Here is an 8,536-nt window from a genome sequence, read left to right as displayed (position 1 = left end):
TACAAAAGAAAAAAGCAATTTTGATCGTCAATATTTGACCTATGCGAAAAACTGATTCCCAATGCTTTAACCAAAAAATATGGTCCCTAAGTTACTGATACAATCAATGATGGCTAATGCTCAAAAGTAAATTAGCGTCAACTTTGGATTTTTGAGCCCTAATGTCTAGAGTTCGTTTCAATATGGTGCTCTATGTTTCAAATAGATACAATTAGAATATTCAGATAAAATAGATTATGAGTTAAACTGAATAGAAAACAGATATGTTTTGAATAACCCAATAAAATAAAAGATAGAAAAGCGAATTAAAATTTGTTTTGATCATACAAATAGTCCATTAGTTAGAAACTTAAAAATTAGTATCTTTTTTTTTTGTTCAATAAATTACGTATTCTACTAATGACATCTTAACTTTTTATGCTATAAATTTCTGAAAATACTACTGTTGGATTTGGGTTTTATCCCACTAACAGTTTATTTTATTGGATTTGGGTTTTATCCCACCACAAAATTGGCTGCTATTAAATATCTTGAGTAATTCTATACGAAATCTATTTCGTTTGAAGGTTAATTGATTATCTGTTAAAATGAATGAGAGTATCAGATGATGAAATTAATCTATACAAAGTATGTATTCTTATGTTGGTTTGGAAAAGATACTTATGGGCTGTATTGTTGCTCCAGACTCAGACTAAATATACAACAGATGCTTTCCAAAATTCCCTAGCAAAGTAAATGGTGGACAGGTTGATTAAAATTTGTATTTATCATCTATGTACCATCCAATGGATAAAACGTGAACTCAATCGCGAGCACTTACAATGGTAATGTGGTATTCTCTTCTATGCAGCTTTTCTTGATCAAATTGCTAGTGGAGTCTAAATAATAATCTTTTATCGTAAAGTAATTATCATACTAATGATATCATAACTTCTTTTTCAAAATCCTCGATATCTCTAAAAGCACTTCATATTACCCCAATAAAATTCAATTAGCTTCAAGTGTGCCATATTTATTAAATTAGTTTAAATTAAATAGCAAATCAAATAATAACCAAAAAATAAAAATTAAAGGAATAATAGAAAAAAAAAACCTTTATTTTTTTTCCAGTCTTTCCTTTATAGTAAAATCTAACAACTGAATAGTAAAGTTTCAAAGCGTTTCTTTAGTGTCGAACCCAGGATTCTTTTTTTTTTTTTTTTTTTTTTTTGGGACTTAAGAGGTAGAGGAGGACAAAGAGGGAACAGAACCCAAGACTTTTGAATCTTAAAACATTAATTTTAACCGTTAAACAAAGTCGTCCTCGGCATTAGACTATGAACTTAATTTACACGTGGTATGTATTGTTCATATTTAGTGCTGCTGCGCATTTGTTGGGTTGAAAGAGATGCTACATGGGCAAACACGTACTGTTCCTAACATCTAAGTTCCTTGTGACACTTGTTCAACGGGGACAGTGCTGCAATGTCATAAACATTTGGCGGCCAGCAACAAGGTTCTCCTTAGCCTGTGTAATAAGAATAAACGAACCTACGCAGCCTGATAACCTTTTCATACGGTCTCAAGTCATGAATTACACTTCCGGTCTTCGTGTTGATTCAGGCTTGGGATTTATCTCAATCTCATGGATCCCATTTTTCTCAGGATTCATGGCTTTGGTGTCGTTGGTGATCTTTATGATGGACAAATGGTTAACTATTTGTCTAAAGAACAACAAACCTTGATTACCTCTCCCTCCTGGCCCAAAATGCTTGCCTTTCTTTGGCTGCATTTTCCAAATGCTCAGAAACAGACCAACAAATCGATGGATATGCAAAGTCATGGATGATTTGAATACCGAAATCGCATGTATCCGCATTTTCGGTGTTCATATCATTCCTGTCACTTCTCCTGAACTCGCTCGCGAATTCCTCAAGAAACAAGACTCGATTTTCTCCAGCAGACCTGTTTTCATGTCCGCAGAACTTTGTAGTGAAGGATTCTTGACGACAATCCTTTCACCTTTGGGCGATCAATACAAGAAAATGAAGAGGATGGTCGTTTCCAGTGTGCTCTCACCTGCTAAACACCAATGGCTTCATAGCAAGCGAGCAGAGGAAGCAGATCATTTGGCTAATTATGTTTACAACCAGTGCAAGGGCAATGCCACCGGTGGGCTAGTGGACATAAGATTGGTTACGCAACACTACTGCGGAAATGTGACTAGAAAAATGATTTTCAACAAGCGATTCTTCGGGAAAGGAATGGAAGATGGAGGACCAGGTGCTGAGGAAGTTGAACATATCAATGCACTATTCAAAATGCTTGCTCATTTGTATGCATTCAGCGTATCTGATTACATGCCCTGGATGAAGATTTTTGATTTTGATGGCTACGGAAAGATTCTTACTGAGGCCATTGCATGCGTACGAAAGCACCAAGATCCTGAAATTGAAAAAAGGATTAAAATGTGGGAGAGTGGCGTGAAAAAGGAGGAAGAAGACCTTCTTGATGTCCTAATCAGGCTCAAAGATAGCAACGGCAGACCCCTCTTAACAACTGAGGAGATTAGAGCACAAATTACTGTAAGGAATCCTCTATCCTGCTGCATGGTTACATAAAAAATTTCTTAAACAAATGGAGTAAATCAAACTTTAGCACCTTATCAGCTAGTGCCTTTTCACATAAGTACAAAATCAATCGTAGGGACCATACTCCAAAACTTAAAATCTTGCATGCAGACTCAAAGCTGTGGAAACATTCAGGTAAATCATGTCCACATCAAATGACGTACAAAAGGTGCCTTAAGACGACATCATCAGCCACGCTCTGACAATATTAAAAAATAATTTGCCCAAATTTGTTGATTAGAAGAACTCAGAAAAGGATGGAATCTCAATGAGCCTTAATCACCACCAAAATGAAACTTGAAATATGGTGTTGTTGTACGGTCAGTTGGTTACTGAATTTGGTTAAAAAGGATTAGTATCAGTTTTCACTTTTAACTTTACTATGATGCATGCTCGACAGGAACTAATGTTTGCGATAGTCGATAATCCATCAAATGCTGTGGAATGGGCATTAGCAGAGATGCTAAATCAACCTGAAATGCTTCAAAAAGCCACAGAAGAGCTAGACGCCGTGGTTGGAAAGGATAGGCTTGTTCAAGAATCTGACCTTCCGAGGCTGAAATATGTGAAGGCCTGCGTAAGAGAGTCCTTGCGGCTCCATCCATTAGCACCCTTTAATGTTCCTCATGTATCCACTCAGGACACCGTCGTTGGTGGCTACTTCATCCCGAAGGGTAGCCATGTTATCCTCAGCCGTCCAGGACTTAGCCGTAATCCTCGAATCTGGGAGGATCCGCTTAAGTACAAGCCCGAGCGACACATGAAGGACATGGATGATGCTAGAATGGATCTCAACGATCCAGAATTAAATATGTTTTCCTTCAGCACCGGAAGGCGTGGATGTCCAGGAGTCCTTTTGGGTTCCACGCTCACTGTGATGTTGCTGGCCAGACTTCTTCAATGCTTTAGCTGGAAGATTCCATCTGGTCATTCGCAAATCGATTTAGCAGAGTGCGAGGATTCTGGCTTCCTTGCCAAACCTCTCGTTGCTGTTGCTGAACCACGATTCCCACAATTCAACTAGGATGATACCTTTTCATGATTTACCTTCTTATGTATCATCTTCTCGTGTCTACTCTCCCTATCCTGTTATTAGTGTCATCTTTTCACTTTTGTGATGTTGCAAAATAAGCGTCACATCTAAAATCATTAAATGCTTTCCTTTTTTCCTATTTAAAGATGCAACTTTTACGGTTCCTAATGAACTTCTACTAAGTGTAGCCAATTCTGCACAAATTCTTGCTTGACTTGTGATAAGATATGAAATCCAAATATTCGTAATCGAGGTTTCGGAATTAAGTTTTTGTCGAATAGTTTAGCTCGGAACTACTACAAGTTGTTATGTATTTCTAAAATAGTTTGGTTGGTGATAGGTTGCAATTTTATCATTTATTTCATTATTAATTCTTCCTATTACCTAACTTGATGTGGATTAATTGCGGGATTCTACTTACTTTTAGTATTTTGTATTTATTTCAGGGAGTAGAACGAGAATATAATAACAGGTGCTAATTTGGCAGGAAAAGAGTCCAGATGATAGAGATTGTCCTAGGGACATTTTTGGAACAACAAAACGTGAGCCCTTGTTGGGCAAATTGAGCCGAAGTCTTCATTTTTCCGAACAGGAGCCGCCGCAAGGAGCACTACTTTATATAGAAAAATTGTGCAGGAAAAAAGAGGTGCTTCTTCTTCCTCCGGAGTCTTCTTCTCCCTCTCGGGAGAGAGCCGCCGCACAAGGGAAGACCATTAGGTAGGAGTATTAGATAGCAATTAGAATAGGAACAAGGGATGGCAGAGGACTAGCATGACTGGTTTATCTTTTTCCTTTAGCTTTGACTTTTCTTTCTTAATTGGTGATAGTGGAATTCTTCTACGCAAGTCAAAAGGAATGAAGCATCAGCCTTTGACTTGTCCTTTTTAGCTTTTTGGTTGCTTTACTCCCTCCGTATGTGTAAGCAAGGCGGAGACCAGAATTTATTCTCTGAAGCTTGTTCTTCTTTGGTAATCGGAACGAATTGAATTTATCCACTTGATGGCCGCGACTGGTGCTTCAATTTTGCGTGGGTATTGTTCATCAAATATGAGCTAATTTCCTTTTTCTAGTCAAGGAGCAACGGATGTTTTGATTCGCCTAAAACTTGTGAGATCGATTTAATTTTATCTTTCCTTTTTATTTATTAGTATTCGCATATTCCTTATTTGCAATGCTTGTGATTATTTAATTAATTGATTGTCTTGGATCCAGATAATTAGTTGATTGGGTTATCTATTGTCAATTATGACATTAAATTCGTAATTGTTTAATTGTCCTGAAATAGTGACAACTGGCACGATTAGGTTCGTGTCAGTGGGATACGCGGGCTAATCTAAAATAGCTCTGGTAGAGCATTATTTGGTTAGAATAGGGCTTCTCTAATACGTAAGGCAATTGGGGAATTAATTCTATGGGCATACCTTGGATTATTTCTCAATTAGAGCAGTGATTAACGGGCGTACCTTGATCACCGACACAGTAAGGAGGGGTTGACTGCCATCGCTTGTTTGGTAGTTATAACATATTTATTGATGAATAATTGGAATTGCCTTTGCTTCAATGATCAACTAGATGAACCATTGGTGAAGTTATTTCTTGGCTAGATCCTTAATTATCACCCATTTGATTTAGTAATTTGTTTAATTTTTGGTAGTTTCTTAGATTTTATTTGAATTTCTTTGATTGTCACCCCTGAGATAAAAACACCCCCTTGTCACTGTGGATTCTTAAAGAAACAATTACTCCCAGTCCCTGTGGATTCGACCCTGCTTACCACTATCTACAGAAATTACTTTTAGTTTGAGCAGGTTTTATTATTGCACAGGCTTCGACACCCTGTCAATTTTTGGCGCCGTTGCCGGGGACTGGTGCCAGATTAATTTGTTTCTTTTTTAGTTCATCTTGTTTTTATTTTTTTTATTTTTCTCTTATTTTTTTTAATATAGTTTATGGCTTCTAACACTCCATATTTTGGTGATATACTGGATTTTGTTTCCGGGAAAGGCGATGAGACTAGTTTTTTCGCTAAGTCTGCATACTCAGAGGCACTAAACTCTATTAGAGAAAGAATGGCTGCTGCAACCTGTAAAATTTGTTATGCTAGGGATCATTCAACCGGTATGTGCCCCGAATATCAAGATAATTTGAGTGTCCCACTCAATAATTATGGAGATTTTTCACCCTGGTCTCAAACGTGATATAACCTTAATCCAAACGGGTATGATCAAGGATGGTGGGATAACTCCAATTATAATTATACAACGGGACCAATGAATTTTCAGCAGTATGAGTCTCAAGAATCGTCATCTATGTCAGGTATGTCTCTTGAAGAAATAGTTGAACCAATAGCTACTAATACATACCAATTCCAACAGGAGACACAAATGAGGAATGAGATGATGAAGGATGCAATGAGTTATCTGGTAGATCAACTATGTCTATTGACATCCAGAATAAATCGATTGGCTTCTCAAATGGAAGAATTGCCCTCGAAAACCATTGTTGATCTAGAAGAAAATGAGAGTGCAATTTGCTTGACTGGTGATGAGGAGATGCAAGAGTGTCAAAATGAGAAATCTACAGATGCAGTTGAAAAAGAAGCCGAAAAGGAAGAAATGGAAGCCCAATCGCAACCCATTCAAGTGAACGAATCCAGTGAACAATCTCCAAATGCGGTGACATCTTCTCTACTCCTTCATCAATATTCTCCTGACTCTTACTCTTCAATTCCTGTTAACGAAATTGACTTTATTATACCAGACAATTTTGAATTTAATGACAGGAATAAATTAAGAGTGGCGATGGCGAGATATCTTGAACCAATAAATGCAAGTGAGGGAGGAGTGAATGGAGAATGCAAATTATCATCGACTCATTTGGCGCCATTCACTAGTCCATGGAAGCCCGTAGCTCGTGTGCTCAAGGATTATTCTATTTACGAGAGTTATCAGCATTATATAGAGGATAAAGCATTAAGACGAGCTACAAGATTTTATCCTCCATGAACAAAACGTGATAATGTCTAGCCAAAGACATTAAAGAAAGGCGCTCATTGGGAGGCAACCAAATTTCTTTTAGTTGTTTGTTTGATTTTATTTGTTAGTTTAAATATGTTTTTCCTTGGATTTAACTGATTTATGGTTTCAATTTTTGTTTTTGATGATTCATAGGTATCTCTCCGACTTGACGCGCCCGCGTCAAGTCGTACGGAAAGCTCATGGTCAGAGAGCTCTCTTACCCTGATGACGTGCCCGCGTCAAGTCACCTGGAGAATTCCAGATTCCGTGCCTTCATGGCGTGCCCACGTCACGTTCGCGGGAGAGATAAGTATTTAAAAAAATTCAAGAACGGTTGTTGATTGTTGGTTATCTCTGCTTTTGAATCTCGAAAATAAAATTTGCTAATGAAAAAAAAAATTTTTGTTTCACCGTAGCTTAGATTTTCAAAGTATAAAAAAAAAAACAATTTCTCTTTCTTTTTCTTTTTCTTCTTTTCTTTCTTTTTCTTTCTTTCTTTCTTTCTTCTTCTTTCTTTTTCTTTCTCCTTTCTCTCTTTTCCCTTGTTTCTTCCTCTTGCTCGACGCAGAACCTCTGTCCGCCGCATCTCCTCTGCTGCCACCCACCGCCCAGCGCGTCACCACCTCCATCCTAGCTCACCCCTACCGCACGCCGACCTCGCGCTGTCCCTCCTCCAGCGCCGCTCACACGCCACTGCCGCTTCAACGAGCGAGGAGCGCGCCCCCCCTCGTTGCTTTCCCCGCTCCTGTACGCCGACCACCAGCCGCCGCGCGCCCACGGCCGCCGTCAACAGCTTGCGCAACCTCCACTTCCACCTCCCTCGTGCGAGCTCTTCCTCCTCTGCCCCTGTTCGCACTATTCCCTCTTTGTCCGCCACGACCAACTCACCCCCATCTCCCTCGCGTCTCCCTCTTTCTCACACAGTGGAGGTACTCAACCCCCCTCAACTCTTACCTGTTTGTTGGGAGAAAATTTTCTGGGGTTTAATGGTTAAACTCAATTGACAAGCCCGTGGCTCCATTGTTAGTTGATTAAATTGAAGTCCAGGTTTTGGGGTCTCACTGCCATTATGATTGAATTTAACTGCTCACTGGAGAAATTGTAGTGCCCATTAGGTTGGGTGCTCCGTTGTTTGTGTTTTCATAGAATTCTTGGGAGGTGTTGTTGATGCTCTGCCTGGCAGTTTCTTGTGATACTTCCTTTGGTGCAATTGTTGAGATTTTGGACTGCATTGTTTCTGCTTTTGACTAATTATTTAGGGGTCATTGGTGGGCGTTACTTGGCCTCCTGCTCTACTTGGTTATTGCAATTTCATTGCTCTTGGTTTGCGATTCGTACCGGTGGCACTGGTTGCAGTATTCTCCCTTGAATTTGTTCACTCTATTTGGTTGGATACCTCATTGTCTGCCAAGGGCTTGTGCCTGTGTTACTCTTGTTGCATTTCTGCACTACTATCGCTTAAATTGTTGACCCCTTGGGCTCTTGCTACGGAGTCACTGCTGGGAACATTTGTTCAAACTTTTGGGGGGAATTGTTGAAGTTCTTGGGTGGGCTGGAATTTTAACAATTGTCTGTGATATTTTGGGAAGAATCTCGGCCAATGTTGTGCTTGTTGAAATTTTGGTTGATTTAATTCGGCAACTGCATTCCTTGTTGGCATTAGTAGTTTTTAATCGAATTTTTGAGGACATTCTGGATGTTGGTTTATATTGCTGATTTGGAGGAACAGTGTCTGTGATTTTGGTCTGATCATTTGTGTAATTTGTTGACTCATTTGAGGACTTATTTGTTTCCTGGGTTTGTTTATTGACTTCGGTGGACTGGGTTCCCACCTACGGTTCCTCTACTTGCTCTATTCATTGGAATTCCAGTCGCCT

At 39.1% G+C, this 8,536-nt stretch overlaps 1 pseudogene; it reads left to right on the top strand.

The window, feature by feature from the left end:
* The first annotated feature begins 1,568 nt into the window (after positions 1-1,568).
* Positions 1,569-3,814, top strand: LOC140013915 (tryptophan N-monooxygenase CYP79A68-like; annotated as a pseudogene).
* Positions 3,815-8,536: the final 4,722 nt, after the last annotated feature.

This window comes from Coffea arabica, chromosome 8c, assembly GCF_036785885.1.
Source record: "Coffea arabica cultivar ET-39 chromosome 8c, Coffea Arabica ET-39 HiFi, whole genome shotgun sequence".
NCBI classification, from domain to species: Eukaryota; Viridiplantae; Streptophyta; class Magnoliopsida; order Gentianales; family Rubiaceae; genus Coffea; species Coffea arabica.
The sequence above is the reverse complement of the archived record's forward strand: the minus strand, read 5'-3'. Positions and strand labels throughout refer to the sequence as shown.